Raw genomic sequence first — 14,918 nt, forward strand, 5'->3', positions numbered from 1 at the left:
TCATGTCTCAGACTTCCAAGTACTGGGATTACAGGTGTGGGCCTCTGTGCTTGGCTTCAAGTGGCCATTTCAAGTGCATTTAAGCCATTTCAGAGGGGAATTTGTACAGATTCACATAGCTGAGGTTGGCTTCTGTAGAAGAGCTTCCATTTATTTGCAATTATTGACTTCACTTTTGCAGTGGTTAAAAGTGAAAATGTGTGTATGAACCACCGAGAATCTAGCAGGCTAGACAAAAGACACTGAAGGACTTGAACGCTGTTTTTTGTTTGGATGATAAGCGTGGCAGGACAGACACATTAGTGTTCTGTTCCTGTTAACAAATACCTAAGGTAAATCAATTTAAAAATAGGAAAGGCTTTTTTTTCTCTCGCGCGGTACTGGAGATGGAACCCAGTGGCGTTCTACCTCTGAGCTACATCCCCAGCCCATGGTGCATGCTTGTAATCCCAGCATTTGAGAGGCTGAGATCGTAGGATCGTGGTTCAAGAAAAGCTGCAGCTACTTAATGAGGAAAGGCTTATTTTGGCTCATAGTTTTAGGAGGTTTCAGTCCATGGCCTATTGGTCCATTGCTTTGAGTCTGTGGCAGCATGGTACATCACGGTAGAAGTCTATTACTTCATGGCTAGAATCAAAAGAGAGAAAGAAAGAGAACAGAGGCTTCCACAGTCTCTTTGAAGGCATACCCCCAATGACCAGAAGACCTACTAGGCCACAGCTCTTTAAAGTTTCCACTATCCTCCAATAGCTCCTTAGGAGGGAACCAAGCCTTTAACACATGGGCCTATGGGGATATTCCAGACCCAACCACAGCAAAAGAATTTTCCCTCCTTTTAGGAGAAGATTAAATCCAAAGGGAGCAGTTCACATTGAAGGATCTGAGCTCAAATGAGGACTCAGAGCAACAGCAAAAAACAAATACAAATTTCCTGTGTGCAGCAAGTTGTGGAAAGAGCTCAAGTTCATTGCAGAGGGCTTTTAAAGACCACTGGAGTTTATAGTTATACATTTTAAGATTAACATTTCTTACCGTGGTGAACATGCCCCACCTCCCACCTCTTCTCCTAAGGAAGTTTGAGAGCTATTGTAGGTAGTATAGATACTTACATCAGGATATAAGTTAGATTCCAACAGCTCTTCCCAAAAAGAGGTAGAAAGCAAAGAAAGTGCTCTTAATATTTAAATTTAAATGGGCATCAGACCACCTACAGGCCCTGTTCACAAAGATTGCTGGTCTATCCCCAGGATTCCTGACAGCTTCCATCTAGAGCAGGCTAGGACTTTGGCAGATCTAAAAACTTCCTGCTTTTGCTCTAACCAGCCTGAATTTCACTGTGCCTGGTATTGCTGAGAATGATTAGGACCAGAAAATTACGTTTATTCAGAAGCACAGTTGGAAAACACTCATGGAAGGCCCGAGTGGTTAGTAAAAACTAAGAAATAATCCTAGAAAGATGTAAAAACAACTAAGGAAATATTATTTGGCGTTGGTGCTTCTCCTCCACCCCATACCCACAATCCCTGAACAACGCTGACGTTCTCCATTTCTTCAACACTTGAACCTGCCCCTGAGAAGGCGATACCATCAGCCACTATTTCCCTCTCTTCATGTCTCTGGTTCCCTGTACTCTCTTCCAAAGGACCAAAGAAGATAGTACCAAGACAAAAGCAACAAAAAAAAAACAAAATATAGCAACAACAAAAAAACTCACCATCCTTGCCCTATTTCTTTCTGTAGACCCTAAGTTTGACTCCTTTGTACTTTAACTTCCCTGAACTGCAGCACTAGAGGAAACCCATTAAACAGAATGTTCCAATTGGTTAATTCTGAAGCCGGTTGGCAGGGGGGGACCTTGTCCCACCTAACAAAACATGCAGGCATCTTATGTGTTTTGTCAAGGGAGCTCCTGTCAACAAAGGAAGGGCTGTAGCCAGCCAGCCGCTGTGGACTGTGGAGCTCCTGTACTTGTAGCTTGAAATGGTAATCAGGGCTTGGTGGTGGGAGGGGAGTGGGGGTAGTTGGAGTGATTCTGGCTCAGTCAATACTCGGAGGCACTCTACAATTGGAAGAGTTGGATGCAATAAAAAAAACCCAAGGCCAGGCGTGGCGGTGCACGCTTGTAATCCCCACACTTGGGAGGCAGACACAGGAGAATCGCACTGGTTTGAAGCCAGCCTTGCTGCCTTAAGAGACCCTGTTTCCAAATAAAAAATATACAAAATAGGTGTCTGGGAGTGTACCCGGAGGTAGAAGGGTTTCCAGGAACCACAGTACTGCCAAAATAAATAAATAATAAAAAATAAGGATGGTGGTGTAGCTCAGAGGTAGAATGCCCCTGGGTTTTATCCCCAGTACCGCAAAAAAAAAAAAAGAAAGAAAGAAAGAAAGAAAAGAAAACCCAGAATATTGACCATCAGTCCTGCCTGATTTATGACAGAAGACCCTCCCTCACCTGCTGCACCTCCCTGCCGTTTCCACTCTAGACTTGGGCTGTGGACACCAAGGGCTCCAGTGAGGCTCACACTTCCTCCTAGGCCAGGCTTTCTGTGTTACTCAGCTTTCCATCATTCACTGTGAGCAAAGTACCTGAACAGAATGACTCAGAGGAGGAAGCTTGGGCTGTTTCAGAGGCCTCCCATGGACGGCTGGCCCGCTCCACTGCTCTGGGTATGAGGAGAAGCAGAACAGATGGCTGGAGGGCCTGGCAGAGGAACACTGCTCAGTCCATGTCAGCCAGGAAGGAAGGGAGGGAGGGACCTGGAGAAAAGGAAGGAAGGAAGGAAGGGGCCTGGAGAAAAGATAAGCCAACGCTGCTTAGTTCATGGCAGCAAGAAAGGAAGGGAGGGAGGGAGGGGCAGGGAAGGAAAGAGAAAAGCCCTTGCAGAGTGTTGCCCTGCCTCCTGCCTGCTTCCTCCAGCTAGGCCTCCCCTCCCAAATCTCTCCAGCCCTCACGATCCCATCATCGCCCCAACGTCCTACCTCTGAATCTTACTTTACTGGGAACCATGCTTTCAAAATAGGACTTCGGGGGACATTCCAGACCCAAACCCTAACAACTTGTGAGGGTTATCTCTAAACTTCCCTCGATAGCAAGATGCACTTGGTTGTGTATGGGCAGCCGACCCACTGCAGTCCGTGGCTGCATCTCATTTTTTGTGTGTATGTGTGTGTGATACTAGGGACTGAATCCAGAGGCATTCTACCTATGAGGTACACTCTTATCTCCCCTTTTTCCTTTTTTTTTTTTTTTTTTGTTCTGAAACATAGTCTCACTGGGTTGCTGAGAATGTCACTAAGTGGCTGACACTGTTCTTGAACCTGTGATCTTTTTGTCTCAGCCTCCTAAGTAGGATTGTAGGCATGTACCACCATGCCCAGCCAGAGCTGAAGGTTTTTACCCTCACCACACAAACCCTTGTTAAATAACCAAAGTTTAAAGTTGGCTTGCAGTTTTAACCTGAATATTTATTATTTATTTATTTATTTATTTATTTTATTTTTTGGTGGTATTGGGGATGGAACCCAGGAGCATTCAACCTACAGACTACACTTCCAAACCTATTTTTATATTTTATTTGGGGACAGAGTCTCTAAGGTGCTGAGAGCCTTACTAAGTAGCTGAGTCTGGCTTCGAACCTGCATGATCCTCCTTGTCTCAGCCTCCCAAGTACTGGGATTACAAAGATGAGCCACCATGCCTGGCCTCCTTTATGTTTTTTTTTTATTTTTTTATTTTTTTGGTGGTACTGGGGTTCCTGGATACCCTTCTACCTCCGGGCTACACTCCCAGTCCTATATATTTATATATCTATATATAGATATAGATATATAGATATATAGATATACATTTATTTATTTATTTATTTATTTATTTATTTATTTATTTATTTTTTGAAACAAGGTCTCAAGCCAGCGCGGCTGGCTTCGAACCTGCCCGATCCCCGTCTCTGCCTCCCAAGCGTGGAGATTACAAGTGTGTGCCACCACGCCCGGCTTCCTTTTTCTATTTTTAAGAGTATTTCCTTATTTGTAGTACTGGGGATTGAACTCAGGGACATTCCACCTCTGAGCTACATCCCCAACACTTTTTATTTTTAGTTTTTGATGGTACTGGGGATGGAACCCAGGGGCTTTCTACCTCCAGGCTACACTCTCAGACCTATTTTATATTTTATTTGGAAACAGGGTCTCTTAAGCCAGCTGAGGCTGGCTTCGAACCTGTGTGACTCTCCTGTCTCAGCCTCCCAAGCGCGGGGATTACAAGCATGCGCCACGACACCCGGCTTTTATATTTTATTTTGAAAAAAATAGGTTGTTGAAGCTGGTCTTGAACCTGCGATTCTTCTAGCTCAGCCTCCCAAGTACTAGGATTACCGGTGTGTGCCACCACAACTGGATCCTATTTTTTATTTAAAAACAGAGTCTATGTTGCCAAAGATGTCCCTGAACCTGTGATTCTCTTGTTCAGCCTCCCAAACCCAGCTGTAACCTGCACTTTTCAGTGGAAAGCTCCTGGGGAAAAGCCCCTTTAACTTACTCAGCACAGCACCTGTCTAAACCAGTAGAATCCAAACCCTCAACCCCCATCTGAAAAAAGGTGCTGGACATAGCTTCAATATTGTGTTTCTTGATGAATTATTCTGTGTTGTGTATTATCCAGCAACAAAATAAAATGATAAAAAATGTTTAAGTAGGGGATGGAGGTTTAGCTCAGCGTGGACAAGGCCCTGGGTTTGACCCAGCACCACAAACAAAACTAAAATTGAAGATTCTGTTTTCTGAACTCTAATGATAATTCTTGCCCACATCATCTAGAACAAGGTTTTTTCTTCATACCTTAGAACAAATATGTTACATTTACAGGTCCTCAATGTTTGCTCAATGGCTAATAGTTAATTAGGGCATGGTGGCGCCTGCCTAACTCCCAGTATTTGAGAGGCTGAGACAGGAAGATTGCAAATTGAAGGCCAGCCTCAACAACTTGGCGAGATTCTCAGTAACTTAACAAGATCTTGTTTCAAAATAAAACTGAAACGAATTGGAAGTGTAGCTCAGAGGTAGAATGCCCCTGGCTTACACACACACACACACACACACACACACACACACACACACACACACACTGTTACAACAGGAAGACAGCTGTGTTGAGGGACCTGGGAATTCAGAGACCTTCATTCCAATCTTACTAACTGGCTAGTAGACTTAGGTTTTTCTCTTTATTATCTCTTGTCCTCAGTTCCCTCATTTTTAAAATGAGCCAGCAAGACTAGCTGCCTGCTAAGGCCTTATTTAGCTTTATTCTATGAAACGCTATATTTACACACACAATGACATCCTTGATCATGGTATGGGTCTCATGTATCTATTTGGTAGAACAGCCTGGGGCCTTTCATAGAGCACCACAGGGATCCTGGCCGGTCTCCCCTGCATCCTGTCCCCAGGCCCCTGCGGATGGATGGCCACTGCAGCTGCTTCCTTGTGCCCCCTGGCATTTCTACCACTGTCCCTGCCTGGCCAACTTGGCACTCCACGATAAAGCTTCAGTCTTAGGGGAAAAGAAGGTGATAGATGTCATCCTTTTGCACTTAACATATTCTTCTTACGCAGTTTCACTCTCCTCTCCATCTATGCTTTCTCTTTTCAGATACACACTTTCTCATTGAAATGAAAAACCATTTTGCCCCTCTGTTCCTCTTGCTCCTTTTTATAACCTACCCTTCCTCCCTCCTTCCCTCACTCCCTCCCTTCCTTCTTTCTTCTTTTCTTTCTCCTTTCTGTCTTTCTCTTTCTGTCCTCTGCCTTTTTGCTTCCTCAGATATACCCTATATTGAAACTGCCCCCTGACATTAGGTGGGACCCTATGTTCTGTGAGGCTTACCAGCCAGTTGGGCTGATGAGCTAATTTATCAGCATAGCTGCTGACCTAACACAAGCAAGGTCATTGTAGTCAGATAATCCAGGTTGGAAGGGAAATCACATACCATAGAACTGAAGAGTTCAGTGGGCTGGTATCATTTAGGTCAGAAGTTGGGACCAGCGAGGCGTGGTGGTGCAGTTTTGTAATCCCAGTCCTTGGGAGGCTGAGACGGCAGGTTCAAGGACAGCTTCAGCAAGCAGTGAGACTTATTAACCTAGTGAAACCTTGTTTCAAGATAAAAATAAAGAGCTGGTCACTCTAGCTCTACCGTCGAGGTGAAGCAGCGCGTGGGCCCAATTTCTGCCTGGCCAGTGAGGAGTGAGGGGCGGTGCCTCGAGGTGGAGCAGAGGAGGTGGGGAGGCGGGCACTGGTCGCCGGGTAGTACTGGAGAAGCCAGTGCCAGGGCGGAGCAGGTGAGCAGCAGGGGAGTCGGCCTCCTGCGCTAAGGCGGCTGCCACTGCAGGGCTTGAGGCTCCTACACTGCATCAAAGACTTGCACCAAATTCTTAGACTGTGAAGGTGAAAACCTTGTTTGCTTCAAAGATATTGAACCAGCAATAACTCACCATTAGCTTGTGCTAAAGAAGCATATTAAAAGTTGGAAAAGTCTACAGAGAAATCAAATAGAATTGGTTGAGAACATGGTTAACGGTTAGAAAAACCCATTTAAACTTTTTTTTTTTTTTTTTTTTGCAGTACTGGGAATGGAACCCAGGGGCATTCTACCTCCGAGCTACACCCCTAGCCCTATTTTTTAGTCCTTTTTATGTTTGAAACAGGGTCTCACTCAGTTGTGAAGGGCCTAAGTAGTAAATGAAGCTGTCTGCGAGCTATGATCCTCCTGCCTCCTGAATGCTGAGATTACAAGCGTGCGCCACCACACCCGGTTTATTCTTTTTTTGAAACAGGGTCTCACTGAGTTGCAAAGGGCCTCACTAAGTAGCTGAGACTGGTCACGAACTGTGATCCTCCTGTCTCAGCCTCCCAAGAACTGGGATTTCAAGTGTGCACCACCATGCCCAGCTCAGCAAGACTTTCTTTCAAAGTAAAAATTAAAATAAAGCTGGGGTTTTAGCTTGAAGGTAGAATATCTCTGGGTTCAATGCCCAGTACCACACAAACACATACAACCTAAGAATTAAACAAACAAACAAACATGGTGGCTCACGCTTGTAATCCCCACGCTTGGGAGGTGAAGACAGGAGGATCGCACAGGTTCGAAGCCAGCCTCACTGGCTTCAGAGACCCTGTTTCAAATAAAAATATAGAATAGGTCTGGGAGTGTAGCCTAGAGGTAGATGGGTTTCCAGGAACTCCAGTACCACCAAAAAAAAAAAAAAAAAGAAAAGAAAAAAGAGACCTCTGTGTGGCATTGTAGTCTAATGTACTTTATTAAAATTCTCATCTCGCCAGGAGTGGTGGCACACACTTGTAATTCCCGCGCTTGGGAGGAGGAGACAGGAGGATCCCACAGGTTCGAAGCCAGCCTTGTTGGCTTGACACCCTGTTTCCAAATAAAAATATAAAAAAAGAGTTTTCAGGAACCCCAGTACCACAAACAAAAAACTCATCTCAAAGCTTATCTCCTCTTAAGGGTACATTTCTTGTTTTGTTTTGTGGGGTGTGTGTGTGTGTGTGTGTGTGTGTGTGTGTATGTGTGTGGTGATACTGGGGTTCCTGGAAACCCTTCTACCTCCGGGTTACACTCCCAGACCTATTTTATACTTTGTTTTTGTTTTTTTGAAACAGGGTCTCTTAAACCAGCGAGGCTGGCTTCAAACCTGCAAGATCCTCCTGTCTCCGCCTCTCAAATGCGGGGATTACAAGTGTGCGCCACCACACCCGGCTTAAGGGTACATTTCTAAAATATTTGGTTATAGCTGATGTGGTGCATGCTTGTAATCCCAGTACTTGGGAGGTTGAGATAGGAGGATCACAGGTTTCAAGGCCAATCTCAGCTACTAGTAAGGTTCTCCACAACTCAGTGAGACCCTATTTCAAAAATAAGGAATAAAAAATAGGGCTGGGCATATAGCTTGAAGGGAGAATGCCCTGGGTTGAATCACCAGTATTCCAAAATAAAAAAATAAAATATTTGATTATTTCAAAAAAATTAAGTCCAGATCTTGTTTATTGCTGTATCCCCAATCCTGGAACACTGTATGGAATATTGTAGGTGCTCAATACTTACTGAGCTGGGGATGTAGCTCACTGAGTCCCAACATGCACAAGACTCTGGATTTGATTTCACTACTGCAAAAACAGTGTCTGTATAGCCGGGTATGATGGTGCATGCTTGTAAACACAGCATTTGGGAGGCTGAGACAGGAGGATTGCAGTTCACAGACAGCCTCAGCAGTAGTGAGGCCCTTTATAACTCAGTGAGACCCTGTTTCAAAATAAAGAATAAAAAATAGGGCTGGGGGTGTAGCTCAGAAGTAGAATGCCCTGGGTTCCATCCCCAGTACCACACAAAAGAAGTATATGTATATATGATATGAAGTGTCATATATACATATATGTTATGTATGTATATATATATATGTGTGTGTGTCCCCTAAATAGCTCATTTATTAATATTCAGGATTGATATAGTTGAGTCATGAGGGTTGTTAATACCAGCAGTGGTTAATCTACTGTAAAGGATTTATCTGGGTGTGCCCTTGGAGATTATCTATGGCTCCCCTCCCTTGCTCTCTTCCTTTTGGCCTCCATGATGTGAAGAGCACAGCCCAAGTGTTCTCCCTCTCACTGCCTCCCACCACCATGCCCTGACACCAACTATCTCTGGCCTCACATGGACTGAACCCGAAACCCTAAAAAATAAATCTTTCCTCTAAGTTACATGGTCAAATCTTTTAGTTTATGGCTCTAAGAATGCTTACTGGAACATATATGATTAATTTACTCAGAATTGTTTTGGATATTTGGGAATTAATGATACACATTCAAACTGCTAAAATGGTTTGCTTACTGACTAAACCTCAAGCTAACTGCTGCACACCAATGCAAGGTTACTGGATCTAGCTATACCAGGGATAATAGAAAACACAATAAACTGACTTGAGGTGAATCCAAACTTGCTTTATTTGCATCCTCAGTGGTCATTTTGTGGTGGGCTGCTCTTATGAAAGTGATGTCTGTATTGAAACCTGTCCATAGATTGAAAACCTTGGGCTTGTTTGTAGTGGTGTTTTACATGTTTCTTGTTTCATCACTTAAAGCTAGAAGGCAGGAAAGCAGATAAGGCACCAAATGTTCCTGATTTCATTTTTATTGACCTCCTCTTATTTAGTGAAATTTTGTTAAGACATACATATTTGGGATATTGTGAAGCCAACATTGAAATAGTAAGGCCTATACCCTAAAAGTGCTACTCTTCAAACATGGTAGCACTTTCCAATCCACCAAATAATATATTCTAGATAATACACCAAACATTATATTCTAGATAATACATAGGCATTAAAAAGTAGCAGAATCTATCTGGGCGTGGTGGTACATGCTTGTAACCCCAGCATTCTGGAGGCTGAGGACAGGAAGATCACAGTTTGCAGACAACCTCAGCTAACTTAGCGAGTTCCTTTGCAACTCAATGAGACCCTGTTTCAAAAATAAAAAGATAAAAAACAGGGCTGGAGGTGTAGCTCAGAGGTACAATGCCCATGTGTCCCCAGTACCGCCAAAAAAAAAAAAAAAAAAAGGAGCAGAATCTTATGGAAAATCACTTACTAGATTTAGAACCCTGGCTTGTTTCCTCAAAATAGGGGTGGTTCCAACAACCACCACCAATACCTCACAGGGTTGTTGAGTGGGAAAAAGTCAGGAAAAGCAAGCACTGTATGTGGTACAGACACAAGGAGATGTCTTCCTCATTCAGCACCTGTAAAGCCTGGGTGATGAGAAAATTTCAACTGTCCATCTTTCAACAACTTCAAAGGTCTATTAGATTGGTTCTAGTACTAAACTCACAGAATGGAGTTTAGTACTTATAGAAGACAGAGGCCGATTTCTGTCCCGCCTTCCTGTAGATGTAGTTCTCAGAGCTCCAGCCCGCCCTCCTCCCCTCCCGCAGGGTTCGCGGCCGCCTTGGTGTATTAGAGGCAGCAGTGCCTGCGGCAGCGTTGGCCCTTGCAGCGGCGGGCAGCAGCACCAGGCTCTGCAGCAGCACCCACAGCGGCTCAAGCCATGGCGCTTTTCATGACATCCAGCAGCAGCGTTGCTGTAACCGACAAAGACACCTTCGAATTAAGCACATTCCTCGACTCCAGCAAAGCCCCACATGACCGAGATGAGCTTCCTGAGCAGCGAGGCGCTGGTGGGGGCTTGACGTCCCCCTTCGACCAGTCGGGTTTGGGGCCTGAAGAAAGCCTAGGTCTCTTAGATGACTACCTGGAGGTGGCCAAACACTTCAAACCTCATGAGTTATCCAGCGACAAGGCCAAGGCGGGCTCCTCCGAATGGCTGGCTGTGGATGGGTTGGCCAGTGCCTCAGACACCGGCAAGGAGGATGCTTTCTCTGGGACAGATTGGATGTTGGAAAAAATGGATCCGAAGGAGTTTGACTTTGATTCCCTGTTGGGTATAGATGACCTGGAAACCATGCCAGATGAGCTTTTGGCCACATTATATGACACGTGTGATCTCTTTGCCCCCTTAGTCCAGGAGAGTAATAAGGAGCCCCCCAGGCAGTGAACCCAATTGGCCATCTCCCAGAAAGTTTAACAAAAGCAGTCCAGGTTGCCCCCTTCACCTCCTGCAGCCCCTTTCCCTCTCCCCAGGGGTTCTGTCTTCCACTCCAGATCATTCCTTCAGCTTAGAGCTCGGCAGTGAAGTGGACATTGCAGAAGGAGATAGGAAGCCCGACTCCAGTGCTTCCGTTGTCCTGGTCCCTCTGTGTGTGAAGGAGGAAGATGCCCCCTCAGATAATGACAGTGGCATCTGTACGAGTCCCGAGTCCTACTTGGGCTCTCCCCAGTACAGCCCCTCTGCCTCTGGTGGCTCTCCTATCCAGAGCCTGCCATCTCCAGGTGTCCCCGGTGGCTCTGCCTGCCCCAAACCTTACAACCCTCCTGGGGAGAAGATCGTGGCAGCAAAAGTAAGGGGGGAGAAGCTGGGCAAGAAACTCAAAAAGATGGAGCAAAACTGCAGCCACCAGGTACCGCCAGAAGAGGGCAGAGCAGGAGGCCCTCACTGGCGAGTGTAAGGAGCTGGAAAAGGAGGCTCTGAAGGAAGATTCTCTGGCCAAGGAGATCCAGTATCTGAAAGATCTGATAGAGGAGGTCCACAGGGTGAGGGGGAAGAAGAAGGTCCCCTAGTAGGGCAGTCAGCTGCTTGCTTGTACACAGGTGTGCTGAAGCTGTGTTGTAATAAATTATTTTGTAGCTAAGGTTAAAAAAAAAAGACAGAGGCCAAATAAAATAGCTTTACTTTATATATGTGTAATTAAAAGTACACAGATGTGGCAGGTTCACAGAAAACTTGCCAGTATATAAAATGGGTCCTATTATAATCAAGGTCAAACAATGGTAAGAAAACCTAGAATATGAAAGCACAACCCAATTTGAAATTTCCGGTAGAAGTATACTATTTGCAGGTTACATTCTGAAGTTATACCCAAGGCCAAAAGTTAAAATTATTCCTGAAAACCCCACTAGGAGGAGCATACACTATTTGTCATATCTAACAAAACAGCCAGATTTCTGCTCTAGAATGACAGTTTTTTTTTATCGATGAGACTAGAACATCTGACATGAACAACGTAAGGGACAGACTTACTTTGGATCTGTGTTTCAGGTTTCATTCTGTGACGAGCTGGATCCACTTCTTTGACCCTAAAGTGAGGCAGATCATCACCTGGAAGGGCATGTTGGAGGAAAGATGTGTATCTCATGGCAACCGTAAAACAGAGAAAAGAAGGGTCCAGGAACACGATGTAGTCCCCAAGGGCAGGCCTTGAGTGACCCACTTCCGCCAACGCTCCACCTGCCTGGTTTCTGGCCACCTTGCAGTAGTCCAGCTATCAAAGGACTAATCCACTGATGAGTTATGCCCTCAAAATCCAATCACTTCCCACACCCCACTCTGAACCTTGCTACACTGGGGACCAAGTTGGCAACACATGATGCTGGAGGGGAAATTTCAGATCCAAACCACAACACAAATCAAACAGGTGGCTTGTTTACAGGCCACATTTAGATGTATTTTTTTAACACTAGAAAAGAAATATATTCTGTACTTCTGAATACAACCAGGAAGGGACTCCACTGAGTTAACTGCAAATTCATACTTCCCATTTGATGGTCTAGTGCATAAATTCGGAGTGCAGTACATGGAGCTGATCATACTATTTAAATGAGAAGCATTACTATTTTGTGGTACTTGGGATTAAACCTATGGGTTTCCACTTCTGAGCTACACCTCTAGCCCTATTTTACTTTGAAACAGGGTCTCCCTAAGTTGCCAAGGGCCCCACTAAGTTGCTGAAGATAGCTGTGAACCTGCAATCCTCTTGTCTCAGGAGAGATTGTTTATGGCTAAGGACATGCAGTAGAATTACAAAGTAAATGTATATTATTCTCTGGGAGTATGCTCCCATTTTAGAAATAGCCAAGAGTATATGGTTTCTTGCTAGCAATATCTACACTGGTAAATTCACCTTAAATTACAACCCACCACTTATGTATATTACACACATAAAAGTTTCAACAGAATATTGTCCATCATTACACACCACATATTCCATTCTGTTGTATTTTGTTTAGAAAATATTTAGGTTGCAACTCACAAGTGATTTTCTTGATTCCTGAATTATAGTCAACAGTTTGAAGAACACTAACTTGGAATATTTCAAGAAAGCTTTTATTTTTTGTTTTGAAACAAGGTCTAAGTTGTGAAGGGCCTAAGTAGCTGAGGCTGGCTGAGAACCTGCAATCCTCCCATCTCAGCCTCCCAAGTTTGGAATTACAAGTGTGTGCCACCACACCCAGTTTCAAGAAAACTTTTAACTACTCAGAGCTTTATATGGGAGAACATTTTGGAGTTAAAGAAAACAAGCAACAACATTTGTCCATAATATTTTAATACTTTTCCACTTTTAAATACTGATTTTAATTTTGTGATTGTAACATGGAAGATCCAACTTTATTTTTAAAAAACATCATCAGAATCATAAAGCTATTATAGTTACACTCTACACACTCCCAAGGTACTTTAAAATGATTATGTTTTGAGTTTGTAGATGAATAATGACAATAATCCAAATACATCATCTGTACAACCTGGACTAAATACTGGTAAAGTGTTTAATTGGACAAACAACTGATAAAAGCTTAAAGATAAACCAGTACAATTTCACAAGAAAACCAGCTCAGCCCAACTAAAATTTTCTCAATACCAATTGACACTGATGTATAGGCATACAAATTAGTAGATGAAACTGAACCAGCCGGAAACCCATTGTTCCTTTTCCTTGCTTTGCCTTTTCCCACTTCTTCTAGAGACACTCTCCTCCTTAGTCTGGCTACCTTGGAAGCAATTCTTCTCCACCTGTCAATAAGGACTCCAAATTAAACACTGCTCTCTCATCCTGTTTGGCAGATATTCAGGGACAAAACCCCTCACATCACCAATGTTTTTCAAGTTTTTAACACAGCAAGAGTAGCTGAATAGAGAAGAGAGCAAAGGGTAATATTATTTTTGGTTTTGTGGAAAGATAATAATCTGTGGGTGAGAAAACATCATGAATAATCACTATGAAGAAATTGGACAAATGAAAATAATTCTAGAGGGTCTGAATATTGTCAAAAAGGTCAACACCTCTCCAAATTTGACCTCTTTTAAACTCTTTCCATATTCCTGGATTCATTTCTAAATCTGATGGGGCAGGATTTACTCCAGTTAAGTACCAGTGCAGTTATCTAAAGGTAAAATGTATCTTTTCTTTTCTTCCTTTTTTTATACAAATATTTTTAGTGTAACTTTTATTTACAGAATAAATTGCAAAAGTATAACATCACATTTAGTGCAAATGCCACTAATGATTAGATTTAGGTACTGCTTTGTAAACTTTCCATATCTTTGTAAAATAAAGTTATCCAATTTAGTTATGAAAGAGTTACTTTGTGTTCATGATAGCTACCAGAAAACAGCAAACAGAGCAACATTTATAGTGGGCATAGAGAACTCTTTTGAAGATTCTCATCACCGCTTCTGGTGAATAAACCTTCCCTCCCAAACCCTCCCATCCTCCCTTCCCAAACCCATAGCTGATTGTAAAATAAAATACACATTTGAGGTATAAACTTTACTTTTTTAAACATCACAATATAAAATGTTAACTGGTGATGTAGTAAACTGGTACGATAATTTGTCTTATTTGCCCTACTAGCATTACCACCATATAGGCACTTTTCTAAATAGTCAAATTATGAACAGCATTTTTCTGTAATAAGGCATATTCCATGCACATCATTTAGAGAAAAGTAAATTAAAAAATAGAAAAGATTTATGGAGCGTGAAATCTGCGTGCATGTAATGTGAGCATATGCTTTATATGTATTTTTCTCTCTGTACAGAATAATAAATATCGATATATCTGATGCAAGTAATTCACTTCCAGGATTGTGCACATTAAACGATCAGACTAATCCCATCATTAAATTATCACCTTGCATTTATCATTAAGACTCCATTGCCATGTATGGAATATATACAGGGCATGTTCTACATGACATGATTTTCTGCTTTACAAAATGGGTCTGATTTCAGTGTTTCTAAAGAGATGAACAAGTCAGCAAAGCATCTACAAAGTGCCTAGGATTCATATAAATACGTCTGTGTGTAAACACAATCAAGACTTTGAGGTGGGCAGTCATTCAACTCCAGTGAGTGCCAGTCCTTGCCTCAACTCCATGCTTCAGGCTTTCTCAAAGAGGACTAAAATAAAAAGGAATTTTGCTTGCTAAGGTCTTATAGCAGCTAAGTATTTCGGTTT

At 43.1% G+C, this 14,918-nt stretch overlaps 1 pseudogene across 1 annotated transcript; it reads left to right on the plus strand.

Moving 5' to 3' along the window:
• Nucleotides 1-10,205: 10,205 nt before the first annotated feature.
• On the plus strand, nucleotides 10,206-11,241 carry LOC308261349 (cyclic AMP-dependent transcription factor ATF-4-like; annotated as a pseudogene). Its single transcript has one exon. The product of its transcript is annotated as a cyclic AMP-dependent transcription factor ATF-4-like (transcript).
• The last annotated feature ends 3,677 nt before the right edge of the window (nucleotides 11,242-14,918 follow it).

Source organism: Muscardinus avellanarius (assembly GCF_963383645.1).
Source record: "Muscardinus avellanarius genome assembly, chromosome: 1".
Lineage (NCBI taxonomy): Eukaryota > Metazoa > Chordata > Mammalia > Rodentia > Gliridae > Muscardinus > Muscardinus avellanarius.